This window comes from Pleurodeles waltl, chromosome 8 (assembly GCF_031143425.1).
Source record: "Pleurodeles waltl isolate 20211129_DDA chromosome 8, aPleWal1.hap1.20221129, whole genome shotgun sequence".
In the NCBI taxonomy this organism is placed as follows: domain Eukaryota; kingdom Metazoa; phylum Chordata; class Amphibia; order Caudata; family Salamandridae; genus Pleurodeles; species Pleurodeles waltl.
The window spans coordinates 538,870,049-538,886,039 of NC_090447.1; the positions used below are offsets into that span (position 1 = coordinate 538,870,049).

Genomic DNA, 15,991 nt, shown 5'->3' on the forward strand with positions numbered 1-15,991 from the left:
AAGCCCAATCTATCACAAACAACAGACATCAGGAGCAAACAGGTGGACCCTTAGGGAATGAAGAAGTAGGTGGCACTATAATTGGGAACGTGGGATCTACCAACGTAGTGGATTTGTTGACACCCTGCCGTTTCTTGGCTTTGTTATGGGAAACAAACTGCTCTCCATGACATTACATGGTGTTTTCTCCAATCGCATTGGGTGAAGGGTTTCTTTTGGAGAAGGGGCAATTTGCTATGTAAATCTGGCATGTCACAGAGATCTTAACACACATGTTCATTCACATAGACTGTACAGTTATACATCTGACCAGCTAATTAGTTTACCTCTGTGTCCTAACAGAGTAAGCTTTATACAGATATGTGAGTGGCAACAGGTCTGCTTTATGAATGATGGAGCCTCCTGCCTATGGCGGGCAGGAAATATAACAGGCTCATCCCTAAGTCATGTTGTGGAATTGGTGGCACCAAATATCTTTTATACTTGTGACATGGCGCAGAACCCTGTTAAGTCTACAAACGCAGGAGCTTGAAAAGGGAAACATTGTTACCTCATGTTACAAGTTAATGGTGAATAATATGAGGAAATGAATATTTCCGTGCCAGTTGTTTTCAGTTTTCAGCTGGAGTTTCACTTGTCTTTTCACCTGCTTCTAGCATGCAAAATATCCAGGTGAAAAACTGAAACAGCGGTCAAAGTCTTGTAAATAAAATGGCGCTGGTAACTCCCCTTGATGGCCCTAACTTGATTTACAGGACACTCATAGCATGAGCCTTTATGTTGGAAAAACACAAAGCTTCACCTAAGTTCACTGAGTAGACCGTTTATATCGTTGGCTTGGTTGCCTTGCTTACACCCACATAAGAGAACATAGCCGAGGCAGCAGGACATCGTTCGATTCACTCCACTGCCGGTTGGGTGGGGATAGCACCATTCCAGTACTAGGAAGGTGATCCACACCCCTGTGCTTTACTTAGTCACAGGCAAGGTTTAGAAGACACATATTCTTCCTGGAAGCCTGAGTTAAGTATGCTTTTCGTGGATCTTGCATTTAATTCAAGCATTGGAGATAATATTTAGCAAGAAGATTTCACCGTTACTTTCATACTCTTTAAAACCGAGCACAGTACTGTACGTATTTGGTCAGATGTATTTCACTTTATCCTAGGTCAGGAACTTCCTTCTCTGAGGAGCGCCTATTGTGTATAAATGTTATTTGTTCCTTGTTACCATTTGATGCCAGAAAGCGGCAGAGAGAGATGCTAAACGACTGGCATGGATTTGGTTGATAGCTACTGTTGTTTTTCATTCCTCAACATTCAGACGGCTGGGATAGAATGGCGACATGGCCATGAAGGGTGGAGTGGCATGTTTTCTTTTCTTTCAGCCCTCTAAGATCTGCCCTACTATCCTAGTTAAAGCTCCATTTCTAGGTCTCTTTATTTTAAAATGTAAACGTTTATTGGAAAAATGAACACCCCTTCAAGAGGTTACCCGTTTCTCTTCTCGCATACCTTGTGGGTGTTTCAAGTTCCCAGGCAATACATTCTACCCCCTTTGGATAGAGTTGTTCAGCTGCTCTCCGAATGCAATGGCTTCTCTGTTCAGGTTGCTCTGAGGAACGAGAAACCCTCTCTGACCCTGTGATCAGACACTCTTCAGTGTCATTTTAAACTTACCACACATGGCAAAACTTCTCATAAGAGTGGTCACTTAACAAATGTGTTAATAAGTAACGTATACCCACTTGCTGGATCCCTCCCAGACTGGCTTCCACAAGTCAAAAGGAACACAGATAGGATAGGTACTTCTGTTACCTCTGGGTGGCTGGCTTCTTTTGGTCGACATTCGTGTCTGCCTGATATTGTTTCTCAGCTTGAACTCTGCTGACTATCAGATTTATTTTAGTCTACTGTGTTGTTTTAATTGAAGAGTATCGAGGCTGTTGAAACGCAGTGCTGGACAAGTTCAGGCAGTATTACTATTTCTCTTAAAGTGACGTGGGAATTAACTGATCCTTTCCAGGCTGTATCCCGCCCTCTGGAAGTGGGTACTCCATGTTTGAGACTTTAGGATGCAACGGCAAATCATTAGCTGCCCTTTTAAGGTCCACTTCTCTGTAAAAGTCCTACCTCTGCCCTCACATTCCAGCGCACCTTACCTACTTATCTTTAGGAAACCCTTTCACAGAGCTTCTACCATTGGATCTTTTCCCATAATTCATTGCTCACTCTCCCTAAGTGAGCCCAGGATATTATTTATTGCACTTTTGTGTTTTTATCGCTGATCTGGCCTGTGCTCAGCCATTCTATTTTTTTAGGGTTGAGCGCGTAGAAGCGCTCTGGCCCCTGTTGTAAAATCTCTGGGCTTTTAACCATGCCCATCAGTATGGTTGATTCGTGGGCTTGCCTTTTAAAATATGTTTGTTTTCATTAGTGAAAGGCATGCATACCTCATGCCTTTTCTGGTGTTTAGCCGTCCTCTACAGCACTGGTAAACTACTGAAAACATACAAGCCTCCTTTTTTTTCTAAATGGCTTCTGCACTATTTCTTTTTATTTCCTGTGCAGCGCAATCACGCTGGGCAATAGTCGAGCACTTTGCATGACATTGATCCTGTTACATGAATAATTGTACTTTTGCTGGTTACAGCAGTAAGAACAAAAAAAAAAAAAAAAGTAATGAGAAAGCCAGCAAACTTACGCTTTTTTTACATATTTTATTTTATATTGAAAGAATATGCCAAAAGCCGCCATGTGTTGTTTAAAAAAAAAGCACTGCACATAATTTTTATACAACAATCTGTGCTTCCTAGCAAGCATGTGCACTTAGAGCCAGTATAGAAAACCCTTTATAGTGCAGCTGTCGCAATACTTTATGATCAGCAGAAAAAAATGTGAGAAAACTAGTGAGCTGCGCTTTGGCACTGCCCAGTTGTTGATTACCTAGATTACAGCATTTGAGTGGGCAGAAGTTGTGCGCTTCCCTGAAAAGTGTTTTTTTTATTGCACTTCTTGACTTATAGGAAACAGTATGCTCAATACAGTAGAGCTTTGTTATGGTTACAAATCAATTAACAAGGCTACAGGCCTGATCAGTTTATTAAGAACATTTATTTTGAAGGTAGTAGGCCTGAAGTATTCACTTTGAAAAGCATATGTAAAGCCAATAGGCATTTAAGGCTGGATTGTTATCGACTAGGTTAAAGCCTGAAGACGGGCGTTTTGTTTCTTGAGATCACTCAGGTTACTGTAGTAGCCAAGGGTTTTGGTATTGGTGAATCCCTCTGAGAAACACTGGGTGTAGAAATATTCCTATGTGATAATCCCTTTAATACCCCTTTGGTGGGTTTTCATATTGTAGTTCCAACTGTAATTTTGGACATGTTTGCAATTTTATGACTATGCTTAATGGTTACCTTGTGCTTTTCCTCAGTAAAGTAGACCTGAGCTAGTAATAGTGACATACCAATGATAAAGGCAGTAAGCTTCATTTTGTACATTGTGAAATATTACGTCAAATGCTATAGGTCTGATCTGTTTATTATGAAAAGTTATAGCAGTCAATTGGCTAAACTTATTTAGTGTGAAAAGCAAACGATAAATGCAGTAGGTCTTCAATGATGGATTGGTATTACCATTTTAAAGCCTGTAGGCTGTTCTTTTGTTACATGGTGTCTCCCACATTACCTAGTAGGCAGGGGAGATGGTGTTGGTAACCCCTATGGCAAGCCCACTGCAGGGATTGGAGGGGGGAGTTGCCTACCCTGGTAAAAATCCTTGTTAGACCATCTTGGTAGGGGTTGTTTTACTAACTGTAATTTTGTATTTTTATATTTGTATGACTGTATACTTGCTTTTTAGTAAAGCTTATGCTTAAAACATTGTTCTTTAAAGGTGGATTGTTAATACACTGTATTAAAGTGTGTAGGTGGGTGTTGTTTCGTTTGGCATCTCACAGATTGCAGTCACACGTATGTTTTTTTATTGTTGGTCACTCCCTGTGTCAAGCTCTGGATGTGCAAGATTTTCACTTTTATAATCCCTGCAAACCCTCTTGGGAGTGTTTGTATATTCGTTTGCAAACTACAGTTTTTCCTTATTTATAATTTTATTACTGTTTGCTTGATGATTATCTTGTGGAAATGCTTACACTTGATACTGCAGACCTGAGTATACTGCAGACCTGAGTTGGTCATGGTGACAAGAAATGGTAAAGGCAATATGCCTGATTTTTGTTGGTGAATGTTGTGTAGGAGGTCATAGGTTGATTTGTTTATTCTGAAAAGTTACAGCAATGCACCGGATTCCTTCATTTGGAAAGCTATTTAAAAGCAACTAGCCTTTAATTATGGATTATTTTACTGTGTTAAAGCCTAGACACAGATATTTTGTTCAATGCATTACCATAGATTGCATGTTGGCAAGCGGTTTGGTGTTGGTTATCCCTCTGACAAACAATGGAGGTAGATTTGTACTGTAGTAATTCTTGACAGGCCGACCTAGGAGGGGGTGGGGGGTTTATATTGTTTTCTAATTTTTAGACTCTGCATTTGGTGGTTGCTTGTGGGAAAGCTTATACTCTGAACAGCTTGTCTGGTCTGAGTTGGTTATTGTGTCAAGCCGGTGATAAAAGCTAGAGGTCGGATTGGTTGATTAGAAAATGTTTGTCATGTGCCATAGGTGTGATCTGTTTATTATGAAATGCCACAGGGAAGGCAGTTGAGTTATTGTGAAAAATATTTGCTCAAGTCAAAAGACCTTTAAGGACGGATTGTTATTACACTGCGCTAAAGCCTATAGACTGGTATTTTGTTACATGACATGTAATCTCACCATTTGCTATAAGAGGGTTTGTACATTGTTTTGCCATCTCTACTTTTGTGCATATTTAAAATGTTATGACTGTAAACCTGATGGGGGCTGTGTAGAAAAACTGCTTGTGCTAAATATAACTAGCCTGATTTGAATATAGTGTTAAGTCAGCGTTAAAGATTTAGATGGGTCTGATTGGTTCAGTGGGTACCGTTATGTTAAATGGCATAGGTTTGATTATTATTTTATTATGGAAATGTACAGCAGTCTGTAGGACAAATTTATTTATTATTCATTATTAAAACATATGTTAAAGCCAGTAAGGTGTTAAGGGTAGTACAGGGAGTGCAGAATTATTAGGCAAGTTGTATTTTTGAGGATTCATTTTATTATTGAACAACAACCATGTTCTCAATGAACCCAAAAAACTCATTAATATCAAAGCTGAATATATTTGGAAGTAGTTTTTAGTTTGTTTTTAGTTTTAGCTATGTTAGGGGGATATCTGTGTGTGCAGGTGACTATTACTGTGCATAATTATTAGGCAACTTAACAAAAAAAAAATATATACCCATTTCAATTATTTATCATTACCAGTGAAACCAATATAACATCTCAACATTCACAAATATACATTTCTGACATTCAAAAACAAAACAAAAACAAATCAGTGACCAATATAGCCACCTTTCTTTGCAAGGACACTCAAAAGCATCCCATCCATGGATTCTGTCAGTGTTTTGATCTGTTCACCATCAACATTGCGTGCAGCAGCAACCACAGCCTCCCAGACACTGTTCAGAGAGGTGTACTGTTTTCCCTCCTTGTAAATCTCACATTTGATGATGGACCACAGGTTCTCAATGGGGTTCAGATCAGGTGAACAAGGAGGCCATGTCATTAGATTTCCTTCTTTTATACCCTTTCTTGCCAGCCACGCTGTGGAGTACTTGGAGGCGTGTGATGGAGCATTGTCCTGCATGAAAATCATGTTTTTCTTGAAGGATGCAGACTTCTTCCTGTACCACTGCTTGAAGAAGGTGTCTTCCAGGAACTGGCAGTAGGACTGGGAGTTGAGCTTGACTCCATCCTCAACCCGAAAAGGCCCCACAAGCTCATCTTTGATGATACCAGCCCAAACCAGTACTCCACCTCCACCTTGCTGGCGTCTGAGTCAGACTGGAGCTCTCTGCCCTTTACCAATCCAGCCACGGGCCCATCCATCTGGCCCATCAAGACTCACTTTCATTTCATCAGTCCATAAAACCTTAGAAAAATCAGTCTTGAGATATTTCTTGGCCCAGTCTTGACGTTTCAGCTTGTGTGTCTTGTTCAGTGGTGGTCGTCTTTCAGCCTTTCTTACCTTGGCCATGTCTCTGAGTATTGCACACCTTGTGCTTTTGGGCACTCCAGTGATGTTGCAGCTCTGAAATATGGCCAAACTGGTGGCAAGTGGCATCGTAGCAGCTGCACGCTTGACTTTTCTCAGTTCATGGGCAGTTATTTTGTGCCTTGGTTTTTCCACACGCTTCTTGCGACCCTGTTGACTATTTTGAATGAAACGCTTGATTGTTCGATGATCACGCTTCAGAAGCTTTGCAATTTTAAGAGTGCTGCATCCCTCTGCAAGATATCTCACTATTTTTGACTTTTCTGAGCCTGTCAAGTCCTTCTTTTGACCCATTTTGCCAAAGGAAAGGAAGTTGCCTAATAATTATGCACACCTGATATAGGGTGTTGATGTCATTAGACCACACCCCTTCTCATTACAGAGATGCACATCACCTAATATGCTTAATTGGTAGTAGGCTTTCGAGCCTATACAGCTTGGAGTAAGACAACATGCATAAAGAGGATGATGTGGTCAAAATACTAATTTGCCTAATAATTCTGCACTCCCTGTATGTCCGAATTACACAGCTGCACGACTTCTCCTATCTCACTTTCCCTCGTTGTCCGCAACCAGTACAAGCTACAGTCAACAGTAGCAGGTGCTTCCTACCAAGTGGGCAACCACTTTTTGTCTCGAGCCGCTGCTCTTACAAGCAGTGGCAGCATGTCTGCAAGCAGTAACTCGTGTACCGTGAGGCCTGCGTTTTGTGGAATCTTGGCTACAAGCTAAGGACCTTGTTGCCCACCCAGGCAGGCTGTTCAGACTCATTAGCTTTGATGTTCTTTGTTTGCTCCACACTACCTCCTCCTTGCAGGCTAGTTGGGGATTCAATGGGAGACTTTCGGATGCAGCTTGAACACCCACCCAGCTCCTCTGCTGCTAGCATGCACGAGGCCTACCTTGGAAATGTTGATTCTTTCACAGAAACGCACACTCATACACGCTTCAGTAAAGAGCTCATTCAAGAATGGGTTATGCTTGTGTAACAGATGTGCTTTTGGACATAGTGGAAGTTTGTATTGCACTCCCATAAACTTAATACTTTGGTAACAGGTGTTGCTTCTTTATGCCAAGTCAGTTATGGACATTTTATCCACCTCGGCTGGAGGAAAGACTGAGTCACCTCTTTTAGGATTTGACACAGTAACACATTTCCATTACATAAATATTTCTGTATTAACAGCGGGCTATCTTAAGTTATCAAAGCATAAAAAAACTTAGAACGGTGTACTCTTGTCCCTCTTAAATTACATCCCACTCAATTTAGAGAGTCTGTTCTGTCGTGTGTCACTGCCGTTAAGATAGAGTGAGCCTAATATTGGAGCCATTAAACATAAAGAACTGTAGCAGTATGCGTGGGGGGGACATTTGTTTACAGCTAGGGTATCCATTGTTAGCCGACAGGAGTCGGATTCTTGTCAGATTTTTAGGATATCCTGATAGGTTAAAATAGCATATGCTAGCCTGAATGTGAGTCCTTTATACAGTGGTTATCATGAAAGTCTGGCACAGTTTGAACATCTGTAGAACAAAGATGGACACTTCTGGTTTAATATTTTTTTTTAAACCAGGGGCAGCTATCTAGAGCAAATGGACAAGTGCAAAGCTATTTGTGCTTTGTGATGCTTTTTTGGACGAATCCAGACAGTGTGCATGCGCTGTCTGGACAATGTGTTGCATGGAGTATAGGCATTTGCTTCCGCCTGCCGCTGCCTGACACTTCCAATAGGTTAAAGGCAGTGTCTCTCTTGTTGTGCTGCCTCTTAAGTGGTTTGGCAGCAGATACGTCACTTCGTGTACTTGGCTGAGGAACACCGGCCAAGTACAGTTTACTTGCGCCTGGAATGTTTTTCCGTTGTTTGAACAGACTATTTTTCTTCGTTTCCTGTCTTTCGTGTTTGTCATCAAGCACTCGTGGTCACCCGCGCGGTTTATTTTCTGCGTTTGCCTGTCACTTGGTCCTTATTTTATATAATCAGTAATTACAAGTAGTTGTGTGGCACCTGTGTTTTGTACTTTTTTTGTTGCTTTATTTGCATGAACCCGACCTAGGAATGAATCCTCAACAGGGCTCTCCCGGTACAGCGAGAGAGCCAATAATGCAATATTCACTGCACTCTGGGAAACTCACTTCATAATACTTTGCAGGCAATCGTTTTACAACACATTTTTCTCATAATTCAGCCTGTATTGGTCCTAGGGCAATGGGACTGCCACAGTACACTCAGAACAATGTACTCTTTCTGTTCAGGCAAGCTTGTGGGTTGCACTAGGTGAGAGGGAGCCACAATATCATAATCTCTTCCACCATTCAATGAGTATTTAAATTCTCTGGTAGCTGAAACTTTTGTTTTTACAGCTGAGAGGAGTTTGTATTATAAGAGCCTTGTTTGTAATAGTATTCTGACAGCCCTGCTTTGCCTGCAAATGTGTAATGTGCTACACTTGCGATCTCGGAAGGTTAATTGCTCCAAAGCACTACTAACATAATTGGCTCCACAGGGACACCTAGCCACCACCAGTGGTATTACACCTTCTGCTAATGAACTAACAGTTTATTTCTGATAAAGGTTTGATGTATTCACGGAAACTCACCCCATAATGCTGTGCAGAAATTTGTTTTACAACACGTTTGTGCCCTTAACTCAGCCTGTTGTTGGTCCTAGGGCAATGTGACCACCCCCAAAACATTCAGAAGATGTGCTGTTTCTGTTCAGGCAATCTTGTGGGTCACACTAGGTGAGAGGGGCCCAAAAATCATAACCTCTTCCACCATTCAGTACATATTTAAAGTCTCTCTTAGCTAAAACACTTGTTTTTACAGCTGAGAGGAGTTTGTGTTATAAGGGCCTTGTTTGAACTTGTATTCTGACTTCCCTGCTTGGCCTGCGCTTTGCTCTCTATGGGCTGAAGGATAATTGCTCCAAGGCACTACTAACTCAGTTGGCTTGACAGGGACATCTAGCCGCTACCTGTGGTACTGCACCTTCTGCTGTTGACTCTACAGGGACATTCAGTAATGATCTGCGACTCTGCTCCCTGTGCCACTGACTCCACAGTTAAATGATATTTAGAAGGCCTGAAAATGTGTAATACACTATACCCACAAGGGGCTGATTATATGATTACAGTGCAATATTCCTTATTCTTTTTTATGTGATTATGCTCTCTAGGGGCTGAATATATGTTTACATGACTGTTTCTTCCCGATGCTATTTTTACTGTGGTGCTATGTAGGGGCTGTTCAGAACATTACAGTCTAATGCCAATTGTATGAAGGAATGCACACACGCACAGTTTATTTCTGATAACGGTATAATGTGCTGCATGTCTTAATATTTATAAGGTCCCAAATGTGAGGTTGTTGTTATCATTTACACACCAACAGCTCTAACTCTCACTAATGTGAGACCTATTGCATTGCAAATGCTTGTTTTTAATGCTTCTGTATGTACTTGTGTGACTAATACACCAGCACTTCAAATTAAGCCCTTATTAAAAAAAATGTGTGCTGACTTCTCTTCTCAAATATGGCACTTCTGGGTAGAGATGCTTCAGCACACGAAGTACACTGAAAAACAGCTCCCCTGTTTTTGTATTCTTGGACCACTCTTTGGACAATAATATCGACTTTCAGGTTTTCATTCTTCAACTAAGGATGCACTGTTTCAAGGCATCCTTCATGGAATCAAACTCTTCCTTCGTGATGAAGCGGTTAACCATATTGACCAATATTTAGTCTTATTTAGATTAGTGTATATTAGCGTAAGTAAATCAGTTACTCATTGGAAGCAGCTTTGTAGGCAGCGGCTAGACTGACACCAGCCTGAAAGTTAGACCATATTACCTCTACCATCATTCTCTAAAGTGGCTCTTGAGAGAGACCAGGAATATTCTAGAGCAGGTCTGTATTGCACACAAAGCCCTTCACTCAGGAGAACCTAACCTGATTACCTGGCACAGAATCAGACTGTAGAAAAGTAAGGCTAATGCAATCTTTTGTGGGACTGCACCAGAGGTATGGAACTCCATTCTTCCTAATATCAGAATGAACCCCTCTTACAAAGTCTTCAAAGAAAGAGATGAAAAGTCAGTTGTTCCACTGTTACTTCACCATTTCATTGGTTCCATTGTAATCTTGCAAATAGGAGATACATCTGTCATTACGGCAGGCCCTTTTGGTGATACCCTAGGGTTACGATGTAAACTTTCTTTGTACATAAGCACACTATTACCTTTACTGTTTCAGTTTTTTCTGATGCTGCCATCTTATTTATTTGTACTTACTTATACTTAATTTTATTTTTGCATTTTGTTCTAATGCACACCACTATCTCTAGACTCCTTTCATTGCCCTGTGCATGTGCTTTTATTTTGTTTTTTTGCTTACTTTCCAAGTATATTCAAATAGTAATTTTGTGAGCCAACCATTGTCTTCGTTGCTTTTTCTCTTCTGTTTTCCATGTTCCTTCTTATTGCTGGAGCATTTTCATCTTTTGCAGGAATCCATGCTCATCAAGGTGGATGGATCTTTAGACCCAGTAAGTAGTGTGGTAGAACCGCTAACACAATTTCAATACAAACCCAATTCATTAAAACACTACAACCATTGTGGCCACGGAAGAAAAACTCCTCACAGAAATGAAGTTAGGGGATTTATTAGGAACGCAGGCTCAAACTCATGTAACCGATTCGTAATACCAAATTATTATAAAGATACATAATCAACAAAGGTTATCAAAGGCGACTAAATAAGGTCAGGCAAACTAGGATTAACAAAACTATGCATTCAAAAAGGACAATACATTAGTATCAACAGAATTATCTGTGATACAGAAATAATGTTTTTCTCAGGGTTATGAATCATCTGTCTATTCAATTTAGCATTGTCATAATTTAGCTGGGCAATGGGGTACCCCAATGGCAAATCAAATCAGGAAAATACATGTGTGGGGCGAAACACATGCGAGCAAAATACAAAAAGCACCAAAAGGGCAAAAATAATTTGGAAAAAGATAATCTCAGACTGCAGGTTACTAACAAAGGTGAGCAAAGAATAAATAAAAAGAAAACATCAGTATATCAGACGCTTGATCAGTAATCTTCTGTAGAGGATTAGGTAAAGATTTCTAAATCTCAAAGGGCAACTCAAGGGGCTTCCGGGGAGAGAAAGAAACCTCTCCAAGGGGCTCAGCTTTCTGGGATTCTTAATCAGCAAAACCGCTGGGACGGGAATCGAGGCAGCATCTCCCCAAAGTCCAACTGTGCACTGTCATATATCAGTGGTCACAAAGCATTCTGATTCACCAAAGATATCGGTCCATGCCGTGTTGCAGTGGCATCATTCAATAATAATAAATCACACAACTCCAAGTTGAAATGCATGCATTCCTTCCTAAGCTTTCCATGAGAACATCTTCCATCTGTGTGACACCACACAAGTTTGAAACAATTGTACAGGATGTCAGTCCATGTTCCACAATGTTCCGCTACCCAGGGCGATAAGATACATTCTCTTGGTACTTATACAATGGGGTATATTACCAACATCTAGTCTTCCCGGTGGGAACGTAACCTAAAAGAATGTTCACTTTAGGAAATTAATTAACATTCTACCACAGTCATAAAATGGCAAACTCTGCAGGCCTCCCGCTAAGGCAAGAAATCATGACATTACACTCAATTAATATGTTTTAAAGAAAACTCATGTAATATGCAAACTTATGAATTCAGCATTAATAAGTTCATTAGTACGAAGAATGCATTTCATTTTTAAAAAGAACGCTTTTTTAATGCTTTTCAAGAAGTATGATAAAGAAGTGCATTTCTCAACTTTCTGCACACATTTTAAATTAACCACTAGAAAATCAGTATTGTTTCGATATGCAATGTTAATGTAGAGTCTAAATTATAATATAACATCAGTTTAATCCTTCTAACGCGATTTAATTCAAATACCACCTAAATTGAACTCTGCAATACAAGCCCATTTTAATTATGTCAGTGCAGCTTCCATGTTTTACTGTTAACACTTTGATTAACAAAAGGCATAAACTGTCACATTTGGATGACCTTTGTGACACGGTGGACTCTGCTAAAATTTAGACGACATCATTACTTCCCTCAAGCTAAAAGAAATGACACAAACACTACTGGCGATATCATTGCACTTTTTACAAGAATCTAAGACACTTGGATGTGATCTACAGTCATACTGATGAATAGCACATCTAACATAGGCAAAGCCAATAACTCTTACATAGGGGAGACCTATTTGCTTTGCAAATGCCTGCTTTCCTCAATAATGGGCTCTTCTACCCTTGTGGGACAAGTCTGCTTTATAAAGCCTGTAAAATTATTTTTTTATTTGACTTTTCATGCCACCTCAAGTCATTGACTGGTGTAACCCCCCCGCCCCCCCCCCCCCACCTTCAATCCATTATTGCCATTTTATGTAAGTTACTAAGCCTTTTACTAATCTTTATTGCTGCCTGGAGACAATATGTTGCAATTGTCCTCTATTACTCCTTTTTCAACTTTTTTTTGTCTCTTGCCTATTCATTTAATAACTTCTGTAATTTCCTTATGGAAGTTCTATTATTGTGGCTCTGGCTAACTTTTTTTTGCCTGGTCATCTGTGCTCAGTTCATTTAGATTGAATAGTGAGAGTTTGTATTGCCTTCCAGTATCGTTGACAATGATAGTGCAGATTATCCTGAGAATATTATTGGAGCCAACCTGGAATAGATCATTCCTATAATATACTGTTGCTCAGTCGGTTAGCCTTGGTTCCCTTTTACTTTCTCATTTGTGTATTGTGACCATTAAGGTTGTTGAAATTTGTAGGTTAGTTCCTGGTTGTATTGAAAGAAAATTTAGTAATCACTGCAGGTATTAAACAATATGTTTATACTTTCTACAGTGACCTTAAACGACCATATTATGTTGTGACGAGGCATAGTTGGATGTAGAAAACCACTCGGTAGTAAACTTGGTTTGCTCCTTTATTTCTTTGAGCCCTGTGGTGAGTATTTGATAATGGATGGAAAAGGCTCTATTAGATTTTGCTAGAGTTACCTCCATGTTATCTTTACCACAAGTGAGATTACGAGATGCTGGATGCAATATGGGTTCCTTTGCATTTTGAGAGCTCTTTAGTGGCTTTTTGTGTAGCAGTTTTCGTTAGTAATTGTACTTTCAACTGTATCTATGGTTTCTGGGTTTTGAAGCATTGTATCATATTTTAGAAGCCTTGTTATTAATCTGTTTTCCGTTTAGTACTGCAGGTGTCAAATGTCGGATTCACAATTTGCTTATTAAGGCTAATATGGATCTTGAGTTATCTTTAAAGGGCATGTGTCTTGTGGACACCAGATGATAATCATCACGCATAGACAATTTTGCCACCTACATGAATTTTTGGGGTAGCGAGTGCCGTTTTTAGGTCGAGCACCCAAGCTCTCTGGTCTGTTGTAATCTTATCTGTGGGCCTTTAACCACACCCTCTGCACGAGCATTATTATCACTTGCTCATGAGCTTGCCTTTCAAAAATCTTTTATCATTGGTAAATGCTTTACGTTTGCCCCTCCTTGGGGCAGTTTTGTTATCGCCTTGGCCATCGACCCTGTATCATGGATAATTGCACATATGCCAATATGTTTGACTGCGACCAAACTTTTTTTTTTTCCTTTTGTGTCTCTCCTTCGTGCTCATGGCTACCATGGCACTTTGAATCTGCTCGCTTAAGGCAAATGTTTTACTTTTCAGTTTCAATTTATGTGGCAAGAAAAGTCCAGTTAGGAATTTACAATGCTAATAGCTCTAGCTCGCACTAAAGTGAAACCCATTGCTTTGCAAATGCTTGTTTTTGTTTAGACATATGCATGCTTGCAACTTTTGTGTTAATGTGGAATTTCTGGATACTGGTGCCATAGTTGTCTCTATAAATGCAGTATCTGCTTTTTTGTATGTAGTTATTGATCTGGTTGGGGCCTGGGTGCACCACTCTGCTGCACACAGGGTGTTCACTGGCTATTGGTGTGCCTACAGCTCTTGACAACCTAACAAGTGTTTGATTATGACATTTTCTGTATTGTCTATCATTTTGTTCTAATCTACTGTGTTGATGCCTGAGTGTACAACCAAACTGAACTATGAATTATTACTTCTAGGTCATTTGATGGCTAAATGACGTGGCACAAAGCAAGAAACCTGGTAGGTCGGTTGACATAGAAAAAATGCACCTGCTTCATATTTAAGATCTGTGTACAGCCTGCAAGTCCCACGTTGGACTGTTTGCACTGCTGACTTAAGGTTTCATGTTTATTTTAAGCTCCATCAAATGTATACAATGGAGTTGGTTAGTGTCTTAGTTACTGCAGCTCTTGGATCACTCACAGAGGCTGCACTTCACTAGCAGACGTGATTGGACATAGTGCTGCCATGGACCAAAGGTCTTTCTGCTAGGTTTGACATGCAGGAAAATGGTTGCACAGTGTTTGTTTGAATTGGTCTTTGTCTCTGTCAAACATAGGATACCTTTGGCATATATACGTCAGAATATCTACAGCAATGAAGAACTGGATCTCCAATAGAAATACAAGGCCTGTTGCCATAAGGAGAGATTCTGATGAGATCCTGGTGGTGTGGACTATAGAAATCAATTGTCAGTTGCTGCTTTTTCTCATCTCACCCTGTGGTTTCCCGGGGCTTCATTACATACAGTGCGTCGACCGGGCCACTGTGCCCTATTACAGACTATCCTCTGCACCCAGGATATCTGAACTCACATCGGCCCTGGGGGTAGCACAAAGGTGAAAAGCAGACTGTTGTTTTGAAACAGCTGGTCTGTATTTCTCATTGCACTTGTGCTGCTTGAGTTTGTGCACCCACCTCCTGGGGATTGTCTGGGGTGTCCCTGGGTACCCCTCGCACCGAGAGACTCCATCGGGTCCACTGACTGTGCTCCCGAAGGTTTTTGCTTCTCAATAATACGGACACTGAAACAGAAGATGTTTGAAAAAATCATTGCCCAATTTCATAGTATGAGGCCACGTCCCCATGCTAATGAGAGAATGCTGCCATAGAATCAGTCTGGTGTTATATGTAGGCCGACATGCTCTTTATTACGGAAGACGCCGCACAAGCATCTGTTGCCCTTTCTCTAATGCCAAAGTACTCTGGGAGTGCAGAAAGTGGGTGCACACACCTGCTGTGCCACCGATGTGCTTTATATAGTACAACCCATGATATGCCAGCACGGAACAGAGAGACACACTATTATTAGAGTTAGCCAAAGTAGTTCATTCATTTCTAGTACAGGGGAAGATGGCCTCCATCCAGTCCAACTGACCTCTCACTTTTGAAGATGGCCCCTAAATTTCTGAGGGAGTCAGTCATGTCAAAATGTTTTCTTTTTTATTCAGGAGTGCTGTAGCTTCATCGTAACCAGCCTCATACGTACTGCGAGTCTACTTAAGTGCACCATGAAGTACAGACAATCACTGCCGAATCAGGTTCTGTTGCTGAGCACTTAACCTCTCCAGCAAGCAGGACATGTAGAGCAAGGCAGGGGCGAATGGTCCTGGGGCACTTTAATAAGGTCCCTGGCAAGCCGTCTTGGAACAGAGAGAAACTGATGACAGACTCACCTCATGCCTGTGGTGAACACATGATCTGTGGTTAATGGATATGAACTTAAGTGCGCATTTACTGAAGCGCTATAGCGTTGATTAGGTAACTAACAAAACAGTGACCAAAGTGAACCAGAATAAGAAGGTTTTG

General features: G+C 40.6%; 1 protein-coding gene across 32 annotated transcripts in view; it reads left to right on the forward strand.

Annotated features, from left to right (window-relative positions):
- Positions 1-15,991, forward strand: part of MBNL2 (muscleblind like splicing regulator 2) — a 563,412-nt gene that overhangs the window by 263,213 nt on the left and 284,208 nt on the right. For 4 of the 32 annotated variants that reach the window (XM_069204579.1, XM_069204576.1, XM_069204588.1 and 1 more), the window contains one exon: positions 14,380-14,422. The exons of the other annotated variants lie outside the window; for them this stretch is intronic. The gene's annotated coding sequence lies outside the window, so the exon portion shown is untranslated. The remainder of the gene's footprint in view (positions 1-14,379; positions 14,423-15,991) is intronic. 32 annotated transcript variants of the gene reach the window in all.